Genomic DNA, 25,383 nt, shown 5'->3' on the forward strand with positions numbered 1-25,383 from the left:
AGACGTTTCTCTCCGGCGTTCGCGGCAGGCGCCGGGGCCAAGCGGCTCCGCCTCCCCTTCGGCAATCTCCGCCCCTCTCCGCGCCTTCGGCAATCTCCGCCCCTCTCCCCGCCTTCGGCAATCTCCGCCCCTCTCCCCGCCTTCGGCAATCTCCGCCCCTCTCCCCGCCTTCGGCAATCTCCGCCCCTCTCCCCCCTTCGGCAATCTCCGCCGCCCCCCTTCGGACGGGGCCATTAAGTTCCGCCACCACTTCGGCAACTTCCGCCGGTTCGGTCGGAAATGGCCGAAGACGTGCGAGAGGCACCGGTTTAAGAGGAGAAGACGACCGGCCGGCTTCTCGGAACGAACCAACTGCGGGTGTGTGCGGGGGTGGAGAGGGAGCAGGGGAGGGCGCACGCAGGGGGGGACGGCGAGGCGGCGGCGATGACTCCCCCCGCATCCCCCGCGCCGCTCGCCGGGTCCGCGGCTCCGCCGGGAGGGCGAAGGGAGGGCGCTGAGAGGTAGGACGGACCGTACCACGTACGGGGGGCTGGGGGGGGCGGCGGGGGCAGCACACATGCACAGCCACATCCCCCCCAGCACCCCCGCGGGAGCCCGTGCGGCTGGGTGAGTGGCGGAGTGGTACAGTCCGGGGGGGGGGGCTCATAGTGTGAGATGTTTGGGGGGGGGTCTTGCAAAGCTGGGGGTGCTGCAAAAAGGGGGGGTCCCGCCAAGGCTGGGGGCTCCGCAGGGGCTTCCCAGGAGGCTGGGAAGCGGTAGGGGTGTCCTTTATAGTGTGAAAGGTGCTGGGGAGGGGGGGGAGGTCTCGCAGAGCTGGGGTGCTGAAAAAGGGGGGGGTTCCTTTAGCGCTGGAGACGTGGTAGGGGGGTTCCTCACAGCCTGAGATGTTGTGGGAGGCTCACAGAGCTGGGGTTGCTGCAAAAGAGGGGTCCCCTCCGAGGCAGGGATGCGATAGGGGGGTCCCTCGCAGCTTAAGATGCTGTGGGAGCCTCACAGAGCTGGGGGTGCTGCAAAAGAGGGGTCCCCTCAGGGCTGGGCACATGGCACGGGGGTCCCTCACAGCGATAGATGTTGTGGGAGGCTCGCGGAGCTGGGATTGCTGCAAAAAGGGGTCCCCTCCGAGCTAGGGACGTGGTAGAGGGGTCCATTGCAGCTTGAGATGGTGGTAGGGGGTCTCGCAGGGTGAGAGATGCTGCCAAGTGGGGTCCCCTCAGGGCTGGGGACACGGTAGGGGCGTCCCTCACAGCTTGAGATGTTGGGGTGGGTCTTGCAGGGTGAGGGATGCTGCAAAAGGGGGTCCCCTCAGGGCTAGGGGCTCTGCCGGGGGGATCCCTCATAGCATGAGGTGTTGTCGGGTCTCGAAGGATGAGGGACTCTGTGAAAAGGGGTCCCCTCAGGGCTGGGGATGCTGCAAGAGGAATATCTCATAGTGTGAGAGGTGCTGGGGGCATCTCGCAGAGCAAGGGAAGTGCTGTGAGGGTCCCCTCAGGGCTGGGGACGTGGTAGGGGGGTCCCTCACAGCTTGAGATGTTGGGGGTGGGTCTCACAGGGCAAGAGATGTTGCAAAGTGGGGTCCCCTCAGAGCTTGGGATGTGGTAGGGGTGTCCCTCATGGTGTGAGAGGTGCTGTGGGAGTCTCACAGAGCTGGGGGTGCTGCAAAGGGGGGTCCCCTCAAGGCTGGGGGCTCTGAAGGGGGGGGTCCCTCACAGTGTGAGATGTGAGGGTCTCACAGAGCTGGGTTTGCTGCAAAAGGGGGTCCTCTCAGGGCTGGAGGTGCTGCCGGAGGGGTCCCTTATAGTGTGAGAGCTGCTGTGGGGGTCCCCACAAGGCTGGGGGCACGGTAGGGGGGATTCCTCAAGGCAGGTGACACTACAAGGAGGGTTGCTCAGTGTGTTGGGCATTGGCGGGGGGTCTCACAGGGCAAGGGATGCTGCAAAAGGGGGATCCCTCAGGGCTGGGAACACTGCAAGAAGGGTCCTCCGATGTGAGAGGTGTAGTGGGGGTCTCGCAGGACGAGGGATTCTGGTGGGGAGCAGGGTCCCCTTAGGGCTGAGGACACTGCAGGGGGGTCCCCACAAGGCTGGTGCCGTGGTACAGGGGATCCCTCAGGGCTGGGGATGCTGCAGGGGGTGTCCCTCATAGCGTGAGAAGCTTTGTGGGGATCTCACGGGGTGGTGGACACTGGGTGGGGAGGGTCCTGCAAGGCTGGGGACCTTCATGGCCGGAGGTCTGCAATGGCACCTAGCACCCAGGCGCTGCTGACAGGCTCCAGCCTCTCTCAGGTTACTCTGCAAGAGGAGACACTGGCCTGAGCCCCCCTGCTCCTGCTGCCTGCGGCATCTCGGGGCCCTCACTTCCCCCATGGCTGCTGCTGTCCCATTCCTCCCACCTCCAGTCAGGTTTTGATGTGGGACCCAGACCCCTAGGTGCTCAGCGCTGTCTTGCAAGGTTGTCCTGTGTCTTGGAAACTTGATAAAGCCCTTGCACTCGCCACTGCCAGTTGCCCTGTATTGGCGTCTGTTCCCTGTTCCCCCTTGCTGGGGTTTTGCCTTGTGAGATGGTGAGGACAGAAACGATGAGGCTGCTGTCTCTGGGCTTCTCAGCATTTCTTGTACATTCATACTGTGCCCCTGTGAATTGTTTGCTGAAGTTGAGGTTTGTGTTATGTTTTTCCCCCAGCTGTTTTCCCCACACGAGGTCTCTTCTTGCTCAAAAACAAATTCCTCAATCAAATATTTTACCTTTACAAGGCTAATACATTGCTGCTGGCTGCCTAACACCTCACCATGCTGGCATAAACCCAAACAATTTGGAGCCTGGAGGAGCTGGGAATGGTTAAAATGGTATTAAGGATTTGCTGAGATACTGAGAAGCACCTAGATGTGCTGTTCTGTTGCTCTGTGTATTGTGATTCAAACATTAAGAGCCTCATTGATGAGTTTGTGATCACTTGTTGCTTATGTGTGTGCCTGATAAAGTGTGTATGTGTGTTGATATCCCGATATCACAGCTTAGATTTAAAATCTCTGGATTTCCCTGCTGCAAGTGTAGCGTGGAATAATTTTTCCTGAATGGGCAGTCACATGCAGGTGATTTTCTTACAAAGATTTCTGGTTTTGTGGAGAATCTGTATGAGAGACGTTGAATGCTTAAACCAGGCGTTACGGATGTATTTTGATCAGTGTTTCTATTACATTTCAGATAGTGAGGTTCTTGGAACACTGAGTGTGTTTTGCCTGTTGTCAGGTTTTATCAATTAACGAGTAATCTTAACCTTGTTTCTAAGCAGAAGTAATGTCAGCAGTTAACCGCAGCCTGATTATGTGGTGATGGGGAAGAGGAAGTGCTCTCCCCCTCAGCAAATCCCTTAACTTCATAGAGTCACAGAATCGTTTGCTTAGAAAAGACCTCTGAGATCATTGAGTCCAACTGTACCTGTCCATTACTAAACTGTGTCCCTGAGCACTTCATCTCCCTGTCTTTTAAACTCCTCCAGGGATGGGGGCTCCACTACCCCCCTGGGCAGCCTCTGCCAGTGCTTCAGAACCCTTTCAGCGAAGAAATTTTTTATGATATCTGATCTAACCCTCCTCTGACTCAACTTGAGGCCATTTCTTCTCATCCCATCGCATGTTAATTGGGAGAAGAGACCAACACCACCTTACTACAACCTCCTTTCAGGCAGTTGCAGGCAGTGATGAGGTCTCTCCTCAGCCTCCTTTTCTCCTGGCTAAACAACTCCAGCTCCCTTATCAAGGTATCCCTTCATGTATCATCTCAGAATCCTGTTGTTCCATGTAGCTCTATCTGTATTCACTCACGGCTTTGGGATGTTTCCTCTTTGGGGGTTTTTATTCCAGAAACAGGAGTTTGCATCAGTTCAGGTCAGGATTAAAGAGATGCTAGAACATGGGTGATTGACTGAGCGCAGTACAGCCAAATTTTTCTGGCAGCTCAGGTGGGGCACACACAGTTCTTGAACTTCTTGATGTCTTATTGCAGAAAGGAAATCCAAGAGAGTTTTTTGAATTTGTCTAATTCTTGAAGTGGAGACTGTGAGCTCTCATGTTTATTTGCATATCAGGATCGATTTTGGTGGTTGTCAAGTCAGAGCAAAGGCAGCAAATACACAAAACAAGAAAAACATGATGCTGAATTGCCTTCGCTTAAACTGTTTCTCAACAATATGCAGCAAAATCACAGTTGTTTGTGTGCTGTTCAGGTGGGATGGGAAAGATCATCACCATCTTCCCTTGAATATTTGTAGTGTGGGTCTCTGGGGCTGCATTCCCAGGGTTTGCTTTCCAGTGTAGAGCCAGAGCCCACCTTGGGGCCTACAAGAAAGCTGGGGAGGGCCTGGTAGTGATAGAACAAGGGGGAATGGCATTAATTTGGAGGGGGGGAAGATTTAGATTAGACATTAGGAAGAAATTCCTCACAATGAGGGTGGCAAGGCAGTGGCTCAAGTTGCCTAGAGAAGTGGTGGCTGCCCCATCCCTGGAGGGGTTCACGGCCAGGTTGGATGGGGCTTGGAGCAACCTGATGCAGTGGGAGGTGTCCCTGCCCATGGCAGGGGGTTGGAACTGGATGGGCTTTAAGGTCCCTTCCTACCCAAATCGTTCTATGATCTTGAGTCTGCTTTCCATGACTGTGAGGTCTTGAAATGCCATGATACTGTCATCTTAAGCTTTTAGAATTTCTCTCTCTCCTTTTGGTGTTGTGTATTTATTCTCTTCCTTTCAGTCTCCTGCCTGATTTTTCCCGTTGCTGTTTGATGCCTGCCACCTCTCCCAGATGCCTTGCCTGTTTTCTCAGGATATTCCTCCTCCTGCCCACAATAATGATTTCACCGGGACGGGAAATGCAGCTAACCACATATGCTGGCTGTTCGAAGCCAAGATCACAGCAGTTGAATATGAATCCGCTCCTAGTCTGGGGGCGTTTTTTTCTGCTTTGGAAACTCCTTAAAAACACTGAACTAGAAGGGACCTCCTGATCGTTAGATCCTGTCTCATCAGTAGATAGACTTTCCCAGTGCTTGCTGTCTCTCTTCTCTGTGTGTGATCTCTGCTAAGCACCCCTTTTTGGGGGCAGGAACAGAAACATTTTGAAGCAATCCCTAACTCCAGGGTTTTAACTCAGAGTAGAATTTTTGCTGGTACTGAGGGACTCCCAAACCAGACCAGGATTCTGTGTCTTAGCCACCCAGCAAGCACAATATTTAGGGGTTTGGTTTTCTTCCTTGTGAAAAAGGCAAGTGATCCTCTTTGGTGTGTTTGGATAGGGGCCATCTCAGAGCGGATAGGCAGTAGGGGAAGCGTTCATGCGGGATTTGGGGTGCAGACCTGGGACTTCCAGTTGTCTCACAACCTGTGCTGACACAGGCTGTGCTTGCTGGGCTGAAGAGAGCACGAGTATGCTTGCAGTTCTGTGGTCACAGTTTAGACACATCCTCAAAAGCAAAGAGCTGTCATTTTCTTATTGGAGGACGCTTGGAAACACCGTTTACTGGGCATTGGCACAGTTGGGTTTGGCTCCTACAGCTCAGGTGGCTGTTTTGAATGCAAATGGTGGTGGTGGATGTTGCCTGAGAAGAGATGCAAAGCAAACGTGAGGCTGTTTTGGGGTTTGTCAGGAAGGATAAAGCCAGAAGCAGGCTCTGCGGCTTACAGCTAATCGACCCCTGGATTGCCTGGGTGTAGGAAGCCTTGTGCTGCCCGACCAGGTAAATTGATGTTATCACTCAGCAATTGCAGGGCCAGTTTTGAAGTGCAAATTGAAATCCCGATTTTGTGAAATCATTGCCATGAGTTAATTGACAGCAAGAGCAGTTTAGAGACTGACCATTCTATCACAGAGGGATTTGAAAAGACAGTTTATAGCTTCTGCTTGGCTTGCCAGACGTTCTCTACATGACTCTAGAAATTTTCATGCGAATTCCACTATTTTTTTTTCTTTTTTGTTTAATTTAGTGTTTGCTGAGGCATTTGAAGGTAGCATGTCTTTGATGTGAGCAGTGCTGTACTCACTGTGCCCTGCTAACTTGGGCTGAGGGGACACTGGTTTCTCACGGCTCTGCTGGCATAACCAATGCTGCTACAAAGGGACCTGCCCTTCATTGGTAAAATCAAATGAATACAGAAAATCGAGACTTGTAAATCAAGCAAATCGATATTTTATGCTTGTAGGTGGAGGAGGGGGGGGAATCTTAGAACTCCAAACCAACAGGTAATCTGTAGCTGCTAATGGATGTAAATGAGTATTGGCAGAACTGGGGCTGTTTAGCCTGGAGAAGAGGAGGCTGAGGGGAAACCTCAGTGCTCTCTGCAGCTCCTGGAAAGGAGGTTGAAGCAAGGCATGACAATTCCCAGCTTCCAAGTAACTAGGGACAGGATAAGAAGAAATGGCCTTAAGTTGTGCCAGGGGAGGTGTAGATTGGGTATTACAGAATATTTCTTTCCTGCAAGAGTGGTGAAGCTCTGGCAGAGGCTGCCCAGGGCAGTGGTGGAGTCCCCATCCCTGGAGGGGTCAAAAAAGTGTGTAGATGTGGCACTTGGAGATATGGTTTAGTCTGCATGGTAGGGTTGGGCTGATGGTTGGACTTTCCCAACCTTTATGATTCTATGTTTTTTAAGGTGCGTGTTTTAAAACGTCTCAGAATTTCTGCCCTTCAGTCCGTGTCTGAGGTGGTTGAGATCTCTCTGGCCTTACAGTCTATGTCTGAGGTGGCTGGAATCTGGCTCCCTGGGGTTGGACCTGTGTGCTTTCAATGCCTGTCCCCTGCTCTTCCCCTGCCCTCCCCCTTTCCCTCTGAATTTTGGTGCCTGAAAGTGTCTGTCACTTCTCTGATGCAAATGACCGTGGCATTAACCCATGAATATAAGAAACCTTCTCAAGTTTCTTCTAATACAAAATGATAATAACACTTCCCACTGTACAAGTCCCATTTTTATATCCTTTTTAATGTACGGATTCTGACTTTCTCCTTAGGGACAGTGGCAGTGCAGGTAGCCTGACTTTTATTTCCATTCCTGTTGCGTTTTGGAGCAAGTGGTGCTGTACTAAAGTGCATTTTCTGACCTCTGGCTCTGTAGGATGAGGTTTTTTTACTGTTTGGTGTTACCTGTTTTGTGTAACATGAAAGGCTGAGAAAGTTGGCGTTGTTCAGCCTAGAGATGAGAAGGCTCTGGGGAGACCTTGGAGCAGCCGCCTAGTACCTAAAGGGGCTACAGGAAAGCTGGAGAGGGACATTTTACAAGGTCCTGTAGTGATAGGATGAGGGGGAATGGCTTTAAATTGGAAGGGGCAAGATTTAGTTTAGACATTAGGAAGAAATTCCTCACAATGAGGGTTGCAAGGCAGTGGCTCAAGTTGCCCAGAGAAGTGGTGGCTGCCCCATCCCTGGAGGTGTTCAAGGCCAGGTTGGATGGGGCTTGGAGCAACCTGATCCAGTGGGAGGTGTCCCTGCCCATGTCAGGGGGTTGGAACTGGATGGGCTTTAAGGTCCCTTCCAACCCAAACCATTCTACTGACTGTGGAGTCATCTCAATTCTAGATTCCAGTGTATTTGCCATCTGTGAATTAAGTTGAAAGCAAATTATATTTATTTGAAAAATGCTGTAGAGCAAGAAATAAATTGTTCTCTGTGTGTGTTGCCTTCCTTAGGGGCCACTTCTCAACAGGTTAAATACTTTTTACCTCCAGTCAAATAGGTGATGAATTCAAGTTTGGCAGCTTGGTGTGGAAATTGGGTTCTCTGCTTATGTAAAAGTAGCACAGTGAAATCCATCAACAGCCTTCTTATGTGATCCCATCAACACGTCTCAATTTGCAATGGGAAGATAAGCTTTTCTTTTCCTCATCCCTATGTACCCCGCCTCGTGAGTCCAGATCTGAATGTGACGGAATTAAATACGTCACTAAATGTGGGAAAGACTTTCTTACCTTCTCCTCCCTTGATTAAATGCCTCCGCATCGTATGTAATGCGGGATGAAATTTGTACACGTCTTTAAATGTTTCTATTATGGGCACGAGGAAGTAATTATACTGCAGGCCTGCTCTGTGTAGGCACTTAGTGGGAAGCGATGTGTTCTGGATTGTGTTGGTGTTGAGTGGAGTATGTGCCGTGGAGAGCTGCTGACATGCGGATGATGCCTGGAAAAGGTTGGCATCAAAGTGTTGGAGCTGGTGAGAAGAAGAGCTGCCAAACAAGTGGAGAGCCTCCGTGTTGAGAGCAGAGACTAAATATATAGAATAATGGTGTGAGCCGCTGCTCTGTGGGTTTCTTCAAAGGGGTCTGAAAAGTCTAAGGAAAGCAGTCCTTGATTTGCTATTGGGAACCTTTCTGTCTGCAGGGAAACTTGTAAGGCTCTGCAACTAAAATAGTCTGGAAATCTTTGACATAAGTCGAGTAGGAACATTAAAAGTGTCATCTGTAACCAGCTGGTGGGCAGAAGACAGGACAGTGTGATCCTGGCTCCCTCATTTAGAGGTAATTCGCTGGCCAGAGGTAGCAGGAGCCCATTGCCTTCCAGAAGTGCATTGGATGGCTAGTAATAAATGTCACTGAACAGGTTAGCATCATTCTCGGATGATTAATAAAGATAGCAGTCCTGTAGCAAAGGGGAAGAGGAAAAACCAGCCTGTGCATGGAGTAGGGAAGATATTTCTTTCTGTAGGCATCTCTCCTGGGAAGACCTTGATACTTGTAAATGAATCTGCCGCCTACCTTGTGTACCTTCACTCTCATGTGGGGATTGAGGAGGAGCCAGCTATCGGAAGAGCAGCCAGAGATGGATGCATTGGAAAGTTGCCACTAATTGCTGCTGCGTCTGACAATTAGCTGTTGGTAAGCCCTTCCTTGCAAATTCTCAACCCTGCAACAGCAAATGAAAACAAGGACCTAGAGAAAGGCGAGAGCTGTCCTTGTAATGATCTTGTAAAAACAGTTCTGGGTGGTGGTTGTTTTCTTGATCTTACTGGAAGCAGAACATGGAGCTGATCCTGGCATGGTTCCTCACTAGTGGAGCAGGTAGGATTTGATGCACCCAGGAGAACTTTGTGTTTCTGCTGTTTGGCTTTGCAAGCTTTTTGCATCTCTTACCATAAAACAGGTTTGAGGCTGCCTTACCTTTGTGAGAATGCAGTGAACCGGTAACACCTGCAAAGTTGTTGTTCATCTTAGAATTCTTAACATTGAGGTTCAATGAAAATAGTGATAAAAAGATGCAAAGAAATCCTGCAGTTGGTTTCTCGCGTTTACCTCCTGGGTCTTCTGTCTTTGTTTTTGCTTTGTGGCAGTGATGAATAGCACTGAGCCCTTTGCAGGCGTCTCAAGGGTGCAGTTAGTTAGGAGTAAGGACTGAGCTGGAGCTGCAAGGTATCTCAAGGCTGTTGTACAGAGGCTTATTTCCCCAACCCTCAGGAGCCAGACCTACTTTTCTCTGGAATTGACTTTTGCCTTGCTGGGACAATGATGATTTTGATTAGAAAGGACGAGCAACACAGTTATTTCCCCCTTGTCATGGGAGCTGTCGGGGAAGAAGATGTTTTTGCATCAGTCTGTCTTCTTGAGCTTGCATTTCAGCCATCGTTCCTCAGGCAGCGAGGCCCAGAGCATCTTCCAGAGTGGTTTATACAACTACGACCTGGGCTTTGTACTAACTTGCATCTCTGTGTAATTCCATTACTTTGGAAGGGGTGACACGTAATCTCGAGATGGATCTCGAGTCTGTTTTAATGTGCTTCTCTGATATATAATACACGCACAGGCACAGCGTTCCTTTTGGTTACCGCGGAAGGAAGCTGCATCAGGGACAGAAAGTGGCAGCTGTTCAACAAATGTAATAGAGGAGGCATCATACAAAGAACATAAGTGAATTTCCTCTTACGACTGATGACAGCAGTGTTGCCAATAGTTCTTGTGAGCTTGGTGCTACTTTGCAGAGGTGTCTTGCTTGGATGCTTTGCTGTCCCTGTTTACCCCAAACTGTTGCATGTGCGCTGAGGGAGCGCTGTGTTAACTCGTGCCGCATGCAACCGATCTGTGTGTTTGTGCAGAGCCTTTTAGGGACGGAAGGGATTACACCTGAACTCTTCTGTCACTTTCTAAATCCATAAGAAACAGATGTTAAAGCTTCCATAATATCTTAGTGCATTGCAGGGCTTCTGTGGTGTATGGAAGTATTCATAGAATCATAGAATAACCACGTTGGAAGAGACCTACCAGATCGAGTCCAACCATTCCTATCAAACACTAAACCATGTCCCTTAGCACCTCGTCCACCTGTGCCTTAAACACCTCCAGGGAAGGTGCCTCAACCCCCTCCCTGGGCAGCCTCTGCCAGTGCCCAATGACCCTTTCTGTGAAAAATTTTTTCCTAATGTCCAGCCTAAATCTCCCCTGGTGGAGCTTGAGGCCATTCGCTCTTGTCCTGTCCCCTGTCACTTGGGAGAAAAGGCCATCACCCTCCTCTCTTTTATTGCCCAGTACTTGATGATAATGACCTTTGGATTTGGGATTTGTGACAAGGTTGAACTGATATTGTAGCTCGCTGCTGGCAGTGATGGCCTAGGTCTCAGTCCCTCTCAGCTCTGCAGTCCATGTCATTTATGTGATGTGATTCGGTTTGACAACCCAACTGCAAACTGCCTGGGGGCTTTTTGGAAGAGGTGAGGGGTTCCCTTAGTTGTGGTAAGGTTATGGAGAGGTTGGTGGGTCCCCCTTCTCCCCTTTTCATTGAACCATAGAATTGTTTGGGGTGGAAGGGACCTCAAAGTCCATCCGGTTCCAACCCCCCTGTCATGGGCAGAGACACCTCCCACTATATCAGATTGCTCAAAAGTCCCATCCAGCCTGGCCTTGAATGCCTCCAGGAACGGAGCAGCCACCACTTCTCTGAGTAGCCTGGGCCAGCACCTCACCACTCTCACAGGAAAACATTTCTCCCTAAGATCTTATATAAATATCCCCTGTTTCAGCTTAAAACTGTTCTGCATAGTTCAGTCCTGCCCTCCTTGATCGAGACACCCTCCCCAGCTTTCCTGGAGCCCCTTTCACTACCGGGAGGCTGCTCTAAGGTCTCCCCGCAGCCTTCTCTTCTCCAGGCTGAACAACCCCAACTCTCTCAGCCTGTGCTCGTATGGGAAGGGTTCTGGCCCTTGGATCATCTTTGTGGCCTCGTCTGGTTTTGCTCCAACCGATCTATATCCTCCCTGTGCTGAGGACACCAGCGCTGAACCCAAGGGCTCCAGGTGGGTCTCAGCAGAGCAGAGGGGCAGCATCCCCTCCCTTGCCCTGCTGGTCTCACTGCTTTCGATGCAGCCCAGGATGAGGTTTGCTTTCTGGGCTGCAAGTACACATTGCTGACTCATGTTTTCTTACTGTTATTTTGCTGTCCTAATGATCCTGCCTTAAGATATTCCATCTTGAGTCCAGCCCGCTTTTCCCGAGATGTGAGATAGGAGCGTTGGCAGTGCTGAGGTGCAGATCCGTTCCCTTGGCAGGGGGTGTCTCTATGTTTTGGTATTTTGACCCAGCCCTGGCACTCTGAATTTTGCTGCCCCAAGGCAATGAGGGATAGAAGCCTGGGAGGAACTGCCTGCTTCTGTTATGGAAAAGGCAAAGTGAGAGGCAGAGTATCAAGAAGTTGGACTTGCTGCTGGAGGGAATGATTGGGATGGGTGCCTGCTGTTTACCGAGGGCTGTGCTTGTCACTGCTTGGCCTTTTCCCAGTGACTTAGCATCACAAGGCTTGGGCAGACACAGAAGAGGTGGTGGGACAGTGACACAGCTCCTGGGCTATATCAGGGGTCTGCTCCAGCGCTCCTTTATCTTCATTGCAGCTCCAGAGTCTGCTCAGGGCCAACAAGGGTAATTTAATGAAGCTGAGGGACAAGTTATAAATGATGACGCTGAATGGACAAGAATGGTTTGCTGTTGTATATGATTATGAAGGTCACTGGGATAGGATACTCATTTTTCTGTTCCTACGTGTGCCAGGTGAACCCGAGGTTTGTGCTGACACACGCAGTTCTGTTAATGGGGACTGGAGTTGTGCTGAAAGAAGAAAATGCCCCATTTTGATGGCTGCTTGGCAGTGAGACAACTGGAAAGACGTGGTGTTGGTACAGATCTCTTCAGACTTGGCACTTCTTCTTATTGCCTGAGTCTTTATTCTTATTCTCACTATGACTCCTGCTCTTGTGTTGTAAGTGAAATTAATGACCTCCCTCATTTCCCATACATGGGAAGGAATGCCTTCATTCTGGCCCAAGTTTAACTGGGGATGAGATCTGTTTTGGGAACTGCATTATGCAAAAGCAGAGGGAGAGGAAGAGGAAACAAACACTTGTGTAGCCTACTTGCTTTGAAATGTGGTTTTAATGATTCCCTGGTATTCGTTTAATTAAACTGGCTATGCGATCCCTGGGATTATTGTTCATTCCAAGTAATAACCAGAGCAGTAAAGATATCTTGTTAAATTAAAAAAAAGAATTGGCATATGTTGTTTTCAGCGTTGTATTTTGGTAATTGTTTGCAGTGACCTTTCGCAATCTCGGAGAGAAAATTTGTTTGCTTGACTGTCTCTCAGATCAGCTCCTGGCTATCTCGATACAGAGCAGAATTGAGTTGTTTTGTGGTTTAATTGCATTCTGACAGCAAAGCCTATTCTTCCATGTGCATTACAATTCTGGCTTTTCTAAAGGTTACGCTGTCTTTAACAGGACTTCCACAGTTGTGGTTCTTGAAACTTTTTGGGGTTTTGTTGAGTTTTTGGTTGGGTTTGTTAGTTTTATTTTAGCAAAAATTGCTTGTCCTTGGTGTTACTTCAAAATAAAGCTTCATTTATTTATTAATCTAAGAAGAAAATTCTCACTATATTTCTGGATGTCTAGAGGTATGATGATGAAAGGGCTGTGGTTGTTTGGGGTTTTGGTTTGGTTTTGGGGTTTTTGTTTTTTGTTTTTGCTTTTTTTCAACTTCAGATGTTGTAATTTGGTGAGGTCAGAGAACCTTACCAGGTTTAGGGGCAAAAAGTCCCTTTTAGTATTTTTTTTGCTAGATTTTATCAAAAGTCTTTTGCAGTCTTGTTTGTTATTGTCACTGGATTGTGGTCACAGCCCATGGTAGGTTCGTATGGGAGAACATCAAGCGTCTTAGAGGACCTTGCTCCACACAAACTGTGTCAGTGCAAAACCTCTTCTCTGGGCTGAGACCAGTGGTTCCTCCTTGCGCCCTTTCAAAATATCTCTTCTGGCATTCTTTCCCTCTCCTCTCTAGGATCTGACCACTCTTAATACAGAAGGATTGGAAAACCAGATTGTGTGAAACCTCTCAGGTCAGATCAGTGCATGAGTTTTCACGTGAGAGCCCATTGCACTGTGTGTTTTCCCAAGCTGTGCTTGGCGAGGCTCTGAGAGCCTGGTCCTCCAAACACCCCAAAGAATGTTTGGTGAAACCAGTGTCGAAGAGCAGGTGCTGCAGAAGTAGGGCTCTGCCACATTTCTCAAAACAAAATTGTGCTGATGAAATTGAGAGATCTGTGTCTCTCAAGGGAAAAATCGGTCTCCAAAAGGAATGTCCAAGTTGAAACAGGCACTGAAAATACCTTGCATTGCTTAGTTTGCAGCTTATCCTTCCCTGCTTCTCCATCTGATCTGTTAAGGCAGCGTGGTGTCTAGAAGGACTGAAATGCTGGAGTTATGTATGGAGATGACAGAAATGGGTGGGGAATAGAACCATGGATTTGTAGGATGGTTTGGGTTGGAAGGGACCATAAAGATCATCTAGTTCAACCCCCTGGCAGTGAGCAGGGACAGCTTCAACCAGATCAGGTTGCTCAGAGCCCCATCCAGCCTGACCTTGAATGTTTCCAGGGATGGGGCATCAGGCACCTCTCTGAACAACCTGGGCCAGTGCCTCACCACCATCAGCATGAAAAATTTCTTCCAAATATCTAGTCTAAACTTCTCTCTTTCAGTTTAAATCCATTCCCCCTTGTCTTATCACTACAGGGCCTGCTAAAAAGTTCTTCCCCATCTTTCTTATCAGGCCCTTTTAAGTGCTGAAAGGCTGCAATAAGGTCTCCTCAGAGTCTTCTCTTCTCCAAGCTGAACCCCAACTCTCTTGGCCTCTCTTCATAGAGGAGATGTTCCAGGCTTCGGATCATCTCTGTGGCTTCTGCTGGAACTGTTCCAACAGATCCATGTCCTTCCTGTGCTGAGGGCTCCAGAACTGGATGCAGGGCTCCTGGTGGGGTCTCACAAGAGCAGAGCAGAGGGGCAGAATTCCCTCCCTTGCACGTTGGCAACACTTCTTTTGATGAAGCCCAGGATACATTTGGCTTTCTGGGCCAATGAGACGGGACCCAACCACACCTCTTCTTAGTTTCACGCTGGCTGGAGCTGGGTGAGCAGAACTGTGTGTGTGATTTCAGCCCTGATCATGCTGGGGTTTGCATATTGTAACTTGGAAAAAGTGGGTTTTTCATCCTTGAATCTGAACAGTCAGACCTGAGGGGCACTCAGTATTTCCTGCTAAATTCTAGGTAAGATCTGCTACTGTTGGAGATTGCAAAGCAGTTGAGATGTGGGCTTCCTTGCTTGCGGTGCTCCCACACAGAGCTTGATCCACTCCTTCACTTTGTTGAGCCTGTGAGGAATGAACATTGTTCCTCAAGCTGTGAACACAAGAATGGTTTTGCTTGAAAAAAAGACAATTAATTAACAACTCCCCTGCAAGCAGATGATGTAATGCCCAAGCCCCACATTTAAACAGTAGCTAATTTGCCAGGGGATAAACCAGAGTTAGGTCTGTCAAGCTTTCTAATTCCCAGATTCACCCGAGCTTTATCCTTTGTGGTTTCAAATGCGGGATGTGTGTGTGTGTGTCCACTGCTGTCAATGTGATTTCCTTCAGCGCCTATAGCTAAAGAGTTTGTCCAGGAGAGAGAGGAAATGTTGCTATAAACCGTGCTACTTAGCTTTTCAGTTTTAAGTTTTACTCCACCCTTGAATTAAACCCAAACCCTCCCCTTTGGAGAGCTGCAGCCTGAGAAATGGGGTTTCTGCTGAATTTGGAACTTGCCAATTTGCAGCCGCCTTCCTTTGACCAAGCAAGATGAGCTCCCTGCGCGGTCCCAGGGATGCGGGGCGGGAGGCTTCACACTTTGCAGCTGGGTTGGGCTGCTTGCTTGGTGTTTGGACACTCCTCTCCCAGACAGTTATGTACAAAACAAGTTTTCCCTCCTGTAGCTTTGTTTTTTATGAGCAGCTTTCACTGTCCGTAGCAGCTCTGACCTGTGTAATGCTTCATGTCTGCTGACAGGAGGGGACTTGCTGTGGTTGGTTGGGTAAGAGGGAGGTTGATATCAACACTTACTTTTTTTTTTTTTATTTCCCCTGGAGTAGTCTGTTTATTGGGATTTTTCACTGACCTGTTCCTTTAATCTTCAATTTTGGCATGGTTTCTTTGCTGACACGAGCCTTGGGAACTTTGCCAACTGGCAGGATGAACCACAGTTAGAGAGATCCAGGAGCTTCGGTATCTGCCGGCAATCACAGAGGAGGGAGATGAAGCTATCGTGAGAAACTGAAGTGGCAACTTAGAGAAAATAGAAGCAATTCTTTAGCTTTTTATATTTGAAAAGGGAAAACTGTCGGTCTTCCAAGTTGGAGCATGTGAAAGTTGACACAATCTGGGGTCAACCTATTCCCTTGGTCTCACATGAACCAACTTGGCACGCTGGGTGGTTGCTGCAGCCTTTCTTCCTCCGGGAGGGAGTTGCACTGATGCTGCACTTGCTCTGGAGCTGTTGCTCTGGAAAACAGTCGCATTGGGAGCGATCACATCTGTGAGGAGACATTGCTGACTCACAGCATCGTTATCTGCTGGGATGTGCTTGTTTTAAACAACTGGATTTCAGAAGCTTTAAAAAAATTGCGGGGGGGGGTGTGGGGAGCTGAGAGGCTGTCCTGTGATTGATGGTTTTCTTGTTTTTTCCGTGGTTTGTTTGGAAAAGCAAGAGTAAGAGTAGTGAGCTGGTTGCAATTTATGCTGGAATTGTGCTTCATCTTTTCTTTTTATTGTTATTTTGTTCCTTGCACTCTGCTTGCTGACACAACTTCCTCCTCTTTGGCATTATTCTCACTTAAATCCCTTTCCTCAAAATTTCCTTGTTCTCTGCCAGCTGTGGAGCAGCTGTGAAGATACCAGAAAACATTTCTGCTCTTAAGAACTGCTCGGAGATGTGTGGTTTTGCAATGGAGTCTGGATTTAGCTGGAGCTCCTTGTATGGGCTGAACTGCCCCATAGCCAGCAGTGTTGGGGATGTGTTGAGGAATTGTGGGCTGGTGTGGACAACAGGCCTTTTGTTTGATTGTCTTAGCAACGCTGCCTCTCTGAAAGCGGAGATGTTCTTGCTCCGCACATGGTGGTGTTTGCAGGAAGGCTGGTTGTTTCTCCTGAAACAGGCCTGGGTTGGAGGACTGATCTCACAAGACTCTGGTTCTTCTGTGACCTCAACCCCCCTTTTTTTTTGACAGCAGGAGATCTCCAGCCAAAAGAAATTTGTGTTTATCATAGAATCATGGAATTGTTTGGGTTGGAAGGGACCAGTTCCAACCCCCTGCCATGGGTAGGGACACTTCCCACTGGATCAGGTTGCTTAAAGCCTCATCCAACCTGGCCTTTTGTTTGCCCCCCAAATCCCAAGCGGTGTGTCCTGCTGGCTCTCAGACTTTGCTGTATCTGCTCCTGTGGGGCACAGCACACTGAATTTCAATAATTTGTAGTCCTTACTAAATATCTGTCAAATATTGACTCAGTTAGCGGCATGAGCTGACTAAGCTAAAATTAATGGTGTAATTCTAGCTTGTTTGGCACTTGTGGATAGGCAGTTTCACTGCAGATGGTGGAGGAAATGAAGATCTTACCTTGACTCCAACTCAAAGGGAGGAAAGAGAAGCCTCGGGCTTATAATGGCAGAATGGAAAGGCTTCGGTGGAGGCAGCGAGGGGGGTAGTGTGTGTAGAGATGTTATTTGAGGGTGATAAACTCTTCCTAATGAGTGAGGTCATAAGACAAAATTGAGGAGCTGTTGTTAATTATATGCTATTATAGATGTCTTGAAATGATGTCCTGTGTTCTGGGCCGTTGCCATACCTGTGGGATAATTTTTCTTAATCTGTTGAAAATGAGATCCAAAAAAATGAGACCCAAAAAAATGAGACAATCTGGCTGGCTGAGGTTTTGCATAGATCAGCAGATGCAGTCCTGTTGCCTGCTGGCTTCATGTTCTGTGGAAGCTTTGCCCTCTGTAGAAATATGGGTGTCTAGAAAGAAACCATGGAATCTCCTTTTCTTGGGTTGGGGACCTGTGGGCAACTCCATATGGCTTGGAGATGTTACTGCAAAGGGACAAAGCTCTGATGGCTCCAAGCAGACAAAGAAATGGAGGTGCAAAAAGGTGTCCTAGGAGTCATCTGGATGAGCTGATGGCAGAACTGGAGCTAAGACATGGACTGCCCTTGTGTTTCACAGCTACCGTGCAGCCTGGCCTTCAAACTCTGAGGGAGCTTGTGGGGTTTCGAGGTTATCTTTGAGAGTTTTGTTGCTGGCATGAGTGAATCTGAAGTGGAAGCTTATGTAAATGGTGAGCTCATAGGTTGTTTCATCTTGGATGCCTTTTTTCTTTGTCTCTCTAGCTTTTTGCTGCAGTTTTGATGCGGGCAGTAAGGTCTCCGTGGTAGTTTTTCAGCTTTGTGGGAGCTTTCTGCCTGCGATTGATCAGTTCTTATCAGATCTTCAGTGGCCCAGAGAACAAATATAATGCAGCAAATTCATTATATGCTAAAATATTTTATCATATTCCTGTAAAGGTCATTGGCAACAATGAAGGCTGGGTACAATACAACCCTGAATCCTGCCAAAGATGGTATCTTCATCACTCTCTTTTGAGAGCAGTGGCCCTTAGAGTACCTGGAATTACTTATTGTTGGCACAGTCCTTTTGAGGTATATGCCTGGATGCTCCATAGGTGAATAAATAGCTGTTCTGCTGCATCCAGAAGTTAACGTGCCTGCCTGAAGGGCAGAGCAGGAAAGGAGTCTTAATTTAACCTTCTAGTTTGTGCTTGATTTAAGTAATTTGCAGAGCTGTGTAATAAAATCTCCATGATCTTACTTCTATTATGATTATAGTAATCTCGAATTGTTATTAATGCTGACGGGCATTTTTGCTCCTGCGTGTGCAGGGAGTGAATTACTTGTTGCATAACATGGCTTGGAAAGAGAGGAACGAAAAGGCTTCTCAGCAGCGAGGTGAGCTGAGATTTGCCTTCCTCTCTGCCGCGCAATGAAGGATTGTTTGGCAAATGGGAACCTCTTAACCCATTTTCACAGGTGTATGAGCAGTGGTGCATGCCTGCTTGCCTCTGGAGGACTCGGAATGGTGTGGGATGACCTATTTGCTGTCTCGGATGAGTTGCTCAGCCACCTGATACCCCATTCTTCCTCGTAGCAGTATGGCTTTAAGCAACAGTTGGCTGATTGGATGCTGAGGAGCGTTTTGGAGCCTGGCCTTGTGAATACAGCTTGTTAATTGAAGCTACGCTCACTGTCAAGGCTGCCTTTTTAAGTTCCATTGTCTGTCTTCCTAACGATATTCCAGCCTTTCTGGCTTCCCGTTGACTGCAGCTGAAGCACTGACTGCGGTCTGCCTCTGATTCTCACTTTATTAGACAGGGACGGCGCTTCGGCTGCCAAGCAGCGGCTGCTGGCGTGCACATTTGTCACCTGTGGCCACTCCTCTTGCTGTGATGAGCTTTTTCCTTGTTGCACCGAGACTTGTACTAATTGGAAGTGAGCATTGAAGGGGCCACATTTATTGTTCACTGTCACAAGCGAGCTCTTTGCTCGAGTGTGCGTTTCAGGCAGCTGCATGAGGTGCAACATCTTTGTCTGCCATGATCAGACAGATCTCTAGATAATCTAGCAAATCTCATAATCAAGAGGGTGGGAAATGATATGCTTTGATTTACAGATGTTAACTGTGCAAAAGTGCTTCTGTGAATTCTCTAAATGGCAATATCTGGGCGTGTTTGGCATCCTCAGTTCCTGAGTACATCCATTTTCTAAAGGTAGCCTGAATTTCTGTATGCTTTTCTAGCCGGAGTAGGCAGTTGCTTGCACATATAATGTTGATAGTTGTTTGATAGACAGGCAGGTGATTAATAACTTTTCAGTAGCATTTTAAGCCATCTTGAGGGATTGTATTGGATTAAGAGTCCTTGAAATGTATGATAAAAAGACAAAAGACGAGAGAGTGTTACCTTATGTCTGGTAAGGGCTCAGTGCTGGGTCCAGTCCTGTTCAACTTCATCAGTGACCTGGATGAAGGCATCGAGTGCACCCTTAGCAAGTTTGCAGACGACACTAAGCTGGGTGGAAGTGTCGATCTGCTGGAGGGTAGGGAGGCTCCAAAGGGATCTGAACAGGCTGGACCGGTGGGCTGAGACCAATAGCGTGAGGTTTAATAAGGCCAAATGCCAGGTCCTGCACTTGGGGCACAACAAACCTGTGCAGAGGAGACGTCTGGCTGGAAAGCTGCCTGGAGGAGAAGGACCTGGGGGTGTTGGTTGACAGTGACTGACCATGAGCCAGCAGTGGCCCAGGTGGCCAAGAAGGCCAATGGCATCTTGGTTTGGATCAGAAACGGTGTGACCAGCAGGTCCAGGGAGGTTCTTCTCCCTCTGTACTCGGCACTGGTGAGACCACTCCTCGAATCCTGTGTTCAGTTCTGGGCCCCTCACCACAAGAAGGATGTTGAGGCTCTGGAGCGAGTCCAGAGAAGAGCAACGAAGCTGGTGAAGGGGCTGCAGGACAAGTCTTAGGAGGAGTGGCTGAAGGAGCTAGAGTCTTACAGGTATTTGTGAAGGGTGTGAAGCATTGTCTCCTTTTCAGCACAAGCTCCGTTTGTTATAGGGTGACAGAGATTCAGAAGGTTAGGAAATATTTTCACAACTCCTTGAAGTTGTGGTAAGCTGGAAAAAAAAGTCTTGTGGTCTCTCCTGATTGTGGGGAGACCAGATTGGGAAGTGATTGGATTGAATCTAAGCTCCTTTCTTGTTTGTGAGGTTAGATGTAACTTCAGCTTGCTGTGCAACCATGCTGTGCTTTCACTGGGACGTAGGAGATAAGAGAGGGTAGAAATTCTTTTGGTTTGGTTTGAGAGTAAAGGTTTTGTGGAGTTAGCTCCTTCGCTGATTAAGGGGATGGCAGTATTTGAGTAGGGGACATTTAGGTTAGGACTCCTTTTGTACAGATGTAGTTGTCTACAAATTGTGATTGTTTTTTTTTCCTTTCTCTGAGGTCTGCTTTATAGTCAGTGTAAAAAAACAACCATTTCTGTACCGCAGTTCATCTTGTCTCAGTAGAGATCTTGAACCAATCAAGTTTTACATGCCCGAGAAGTGCCTGCTGCTGTTGCTGTCTGGAGAGGCCAGCAGACCAGCTAGTTTAGGTCTAACAGTAACCAGTTGTGGCCCACGGCAACACATTGCTGACTGAGAAGTGGCACGGCCAGACCTTGGGTGCTGGGTAGTTATGGGGGCGATACAAGCTCTTGCAGTTGTAACTTTCTCCTTCGCAGAAGCAGGAGGAGCTGATGTGATCACTGGATCTTGATTACTGACTGGGCAGAGAATGGAATGAGAGCAGCTCTGAGGAGGAGGACTTGGGGTGCTGGTGGGTGAGAAGCTCAATGTAGGGCTGGCAATGGGCACTTGGAACCCAGAAGGCCAACTGTGTCCTGGGCTGCATCCAAAGCAGTGGGACCAGCAGGGCCAGGGAGGGGATTCTGCCCCTCTACTCTGCTCTGGTGAGACCTCACCTGGAGTCCTGCACTCAGTTCTGGAGCCCTCAGCACAGGAAGGATGTGGATCTGTTGGAGCAAGTCCGGAAGAGGCCATGAAGGTGATCCAAGGGCTGGAGCACCTCCCATATGAGGACGAGCTGAGATATTTGGGCTTATTCAGTCTGAGGAAGAGAAGGCTGTGGGGAGACCTTAGAGCAGCTTCCAGTGCTGAAAGGGGCTCCAGGAAAGCTTGGGAGGAGCTCCTGATCAGGGAGTGCAGGGATAGGATGAAGGGGAATGGTTTTCGTTTGAAAGAGAGGAGATTTCCATGAGATCCTGGGAAGAAATGTTTTGCTGTGAGGGTGGGGAGACCCTGGCCCAGGTTGCCCAGAGAAGTGGCCCTGCACCAGCAAAGAAGGGAACCAGACAATGAAAGGGTCTTTTCCCAGTGATTTTTGTCTCTCTGGTCAGACATGCATTGATGAAGGAAATCACACCAAAAATGACGACAGAGCCTTTCGTTTTAGATCTCTAACTTGAGCCTAGATCATACAAAGCAAACCCTCCAAGCCTGTGAAGGGGGTTTTGTGGAGGGATAAAGCTTATTGTCAGTTGCCGTGTTCAGACCCTTGGGAAATTGTGACCATTGTCTGCGCTATTATTGCTTAATAAAAGCTTTGTGTTTCCTCATTCAGGGTCTTGAAAATCTGCTTCTATGCTTTTAAAAATAACTCAGCGTGAGCCACATTTGGGAGTATTCACAGAGGAAATTCTTCAGCCCTTTAAAACAAAGTGAAGGGAGGGGAAAAAAAGCCCTCCTTAAAGTGCTTTTACTTGTCTGTGTAGAGTGAGTGTGTCCCAGCCGTGCTTGTGGAGGCAGGACAGCGGGGTGAGAGCCCTGCTCTTCTCCTGCTAAAGGTTGGTTTGCCTGCAGCCTTCAAGGATTTTGGGTCCAGCGCTATCCCAGCTGAGGAACTGGGGCTGGTACTGGACTGAATGCGCTCTCTTGGGATGGAGGGAATGGTGTGGCTCTCCAGGATGAGGATCTCTGGGCAGGTGGGTATGGACTGGCATTCATCCGGGTGCAAATTCAGGAAGATGTTTTCCTTTCTGCTCGTAACAGAGGCCATGCTGGAAGGGGTAACTTTCAGGACACTGAAACTCGGTCACACACTGAAGGATGTGCAGTATTTAGGGCATTCGCTACTGCAGGCTCTGTGCTGGCTTTGGGGTGCTACCTCGGGGCAGGCGCCGCTGTGACGGGGCAGAGATGGAGCCAGAAAAGATCTCAAATGCTGTTGAGGTGCAGGGCAGGGTGGTTGGCGTCTTTTTGAAGGGGAGGGGCAGAGGAGAGGGTGCTCTGGGCCCTGTAGGTACCTGTCAGCCTTGAGGTTGGCTTACCTGGCTCTTCCTGCCTTCCACTGTGCGTTTGTAGCCCTGCACAGAGACCCCTGAACTCTTTTGCAAATCCTGCTTCAGAGGCTTGTTTCGTTCCGCCCGTGTGTTCTTGGGTTTCTTTTCCTTGTTGTGTGGAAATAATTATATTGCTTGTTTCTTGAGTTCTGGCTTTGACTGAGAAGGAATGTATTCATTTTTTTTGTGTGTTGTGGTGGTGGTGTTTCTTTTCCTTAGAGCAAGCAATGCGATTTCTGCTGTTAAAATATTCCAGACAGCAATTGCTGCCCACGTACAGCAGTGAAATGTGTGTTTAGTGGTTGCAAGGCGTGCTTGCTCTGGGTGTGCCACCTCGTTTTGCTCAGTGCAAGTGTCCACATATGTCATTGGCCATAATTTATTGTTCCCATTAAGCCAGGGAGATATCGTTTCCGTTAGTAAACGGTGCTTTGTGCAGGTCAGTATTACGTACATTGATTCTTGATCTTGAAATCAGTTCTTTCTTGGAGCTGTGTGTTCCTTGCAGGGTAGAGGCCACAGCGTGAGGAGGGAGCTCCCAGGGATGCACCGAGCTCTAGCAGTGCAGTAGGACGCTCAGCAGTGAAGTGGCTGATGGCTGGGGTAGCAGCTCCAGTTTGCTGCTGAGACAGAAAGTTAATTTAGGCAAAATATGCCTCTTCTGTGCCTCAGTTTCTGCCCTAGAAAAATGAATATTGCCTGGGAAGAGGAGGCTGAGGGGGAGACATGATAGCACTCTGCAACTCCTGCAAAGGAAGTTATGGTGAGGTGGGTGCTGGTGTCTTCTCTTAAGTAACAAGTGATAGGATGGGAGGAAATGGCCTTCAGTTGTGCCAGGGGAGGTTTAGATTGGATTTGGGGAAAAAAAAATTCTTTCCTGCAGGAGTGGTGAAGCCCTGGCAGAGGCTGCCCAGAGAAATGGTGGAGTCCCTGTCCCTGGAGCGGTTCAAAAGCTATGTGGCTGTGACACTTCAGGACATGGTTTAGTCGGCACGGTGGGGTTGGGTTGATGGTTGGACTGGATGAGCTTAGAGGTCTTTTCCAGCCTTAATGAGCCTGTGACTTGCCTTTTCACTGTGTTGGACAGCTTGCAAACTCACAAAACTCTGCACAATGAGGCCAGAAAATGGACAAATCTGAGTGTTGGAGAAATCCCTTAGGTGCAAGGTGTAGTGAGATCTGAGTGCAGTGACAATCTTGGTGTCATTGTGTTTCCAAGCCATGTTCAAGCAAGCACTGAGGTGCCTTAGATACGTGCCCTGCACAGTTCAGCACTGAGAACAGTTTCCTTTCCGAAGAACAAAGAATAGGAAGGGTTTGTGAGTGTGTGTGTGTGCACATTCATTAGGAGCAAGTGGGAGTGACTCATCCCCCCTCTTACCATCTTCTGAAGTATCTGTGATACACATAGGTGTGCACGATGCAGGGGAACAGGGAAAGCCATAGCACTGCAGTCGTTAAATCCCATCACACCTTAGTGTGGATTGGTACTACGCGACATTTTCTAGGTCATGTGCACCATTAAAATGATTTCCCTGCCTGTGTTTGGAGAATCTGCTGTGCCTATTTTCGTTTCTATCCATGTGACTGATCCAGGGCCATATGTTAAGACTATAACTGTTTTTTTCTTCTTTTTCCTCTTAACTGTTGGTGTCTAAATATATCTAATAAAAATGCAGACTGGAGCTCTTTTAACAAGGCAATAAGTCATTCGTGCCTCTTCTCTTTTTAAGACAAAACTACCTCACACACTGGCTTCTTTTTGTGTGGACTTCTGCTTTACATTTCCACACATCCATCATAGCATGAAGCCTCTCACAAAAGACGGTAAGAAAAGGCTCAGAACAGCCCCATTTGGTGTGCATAAACGTGGACTCTTGCAAAGGGAAATCCTGGAGTTGTACTGGGGGAACCCACAGGCTGTGTGTGAGCGCGTGTGATGGTAAAAAGTGTTTAGCATAGAGTCATTGAGGTTGGAAAAGACTTCTAAGATCAGCTTGGAGAAGAGGAAGCGGAAAGGAGACCTCATCACTGTCTACAGCTTCCTAAAAGGAGGTTGTAGTGAGGTGTGTGTTGGTCTCTTCCCCCAGGTGACAGGCGGTAGGACAAGAGGAAATGGCCTCAAGTTGCACCAGGGGAGGTTCAGATTAGACATCAGGAAAAGCTTCTTCACAGAAAGGGTTCTGAGGCACTGGCAGGGGTTTCCCAGGGAGATGGTGGAATCCCCATCCTTGGAGCAGTTTAAGGGATGGGTAGATGAAGCACTCATGGATGTGGTTTAGTAGTGGACAGGTACTGTTGGATTCTGATCTCAAAGGTCTTTTCCAACCACGTGATTTTATGATTGTATAATCATGGAGTCCAACTGTCAGCCCAACACCAGCGTGGCCTTGGATTGTACAGCTGAGAACAGGAGCCATAAGGAAGCAGTTTGAATGAGGAAATAGTCCCAGTTTTGTTCCTTCCCTTTGCAAAATGGGAAAATTCAAGTGGTTGTTGGAAGTTTCTGCCTTACAGAAGATATCTTCTTTGTATGGCTGGCACCTGACTTCTTGGTTAAAGCCGGAGGTCAAGGCTGCGTGCAGCAGTGTGAGTGGCTGCTGGGGTGCGCATGGCAAGGCTGGGCACGTATGTATGATTAAGCCGTTTCTGGTTTCCAGCCTTCGATTCTGGGAGGAAAGAGCTTTGCTCCAGGAACAGCTCTGCTTTGCAAGCTCATCGCTGCGCACACTGCTGCAGCAAATGTACCGTGGTTGTGGTCTGACAGCTGAAGTCGGAACACGGCTGCTAAATCAGATTACACTTGCACGTGGTGGCTGGGTGTGAAATCCCGGGTGGCTGAGCGGCACCGCCAGCGCCGCACTGCTGTGCGCTTGCACAGCGCGTGTTCCGGAGCCGCAGTCATCTCCCTCAGTTTCCGTGCCTGAATGCTCATTTGTCTCCCAGCGCTGCTGCTCACTGCTTCTGCCAGGACATCTGTTCGTGGGCTCGTACGGTGCACTGCGTTGCTGAAATGCCCGCATCAGGAAAAGAGAAGACGTGTCTGTTCTGGAGGGACTTCTTCAATTTTTCACTGCTCACAGGTTGTTCTCATTTGGTGACAGTGTGGTGACAA

At 48.7% G+C, this 25,383-nt stretch overlaps 1 protein-coding gene across 5 annotated transcripts in view; it reads left to right on the plus strand.

The window, feature by feature from the left end:
- Positions 1-203: 203 nt before the first annotated feature.
- EXTL3 (exostosin like glycosyltransferase 3) overlaps positions 204-25,383 on the plus strand; it is a 130,864-nt gene continuing 105,684 nt past the window's right edge. For 2 of the 5 annotated variants that reach the window (XM_069850633.1, XM_069850636.1), the window contains exon 1: positions 204-357. The gene's annotated coding sequence lies outside the window, so the exon portion shown is untranslated. Of the gene's footprint in view, positions 358-2,479; positions 2,561-25,383 lie in introns of those variants that run through there. The other 3 variants (XM_069850634.1, XM_069850637.1, XM_069850635.1) reach the window with 2 other exon arrangements.

This window comes from Phaenicophaeus curvirostris, chromosome 2, assembly GCF_032191515.1.
Source record: "Phaenicophaeus curvirostris isolate KB17595 chromosome 2, BPBGC_Pcur_1.0, whole genome shotgun sequence".
In the NCBI taxonomy this organism is placed as follows: Eukaryota; Metazoa; Chordata; class Aves; order Cuculiformes; family Cuculidae; genus Phaenicophaeus; species Phaenicophaeus curvirostris.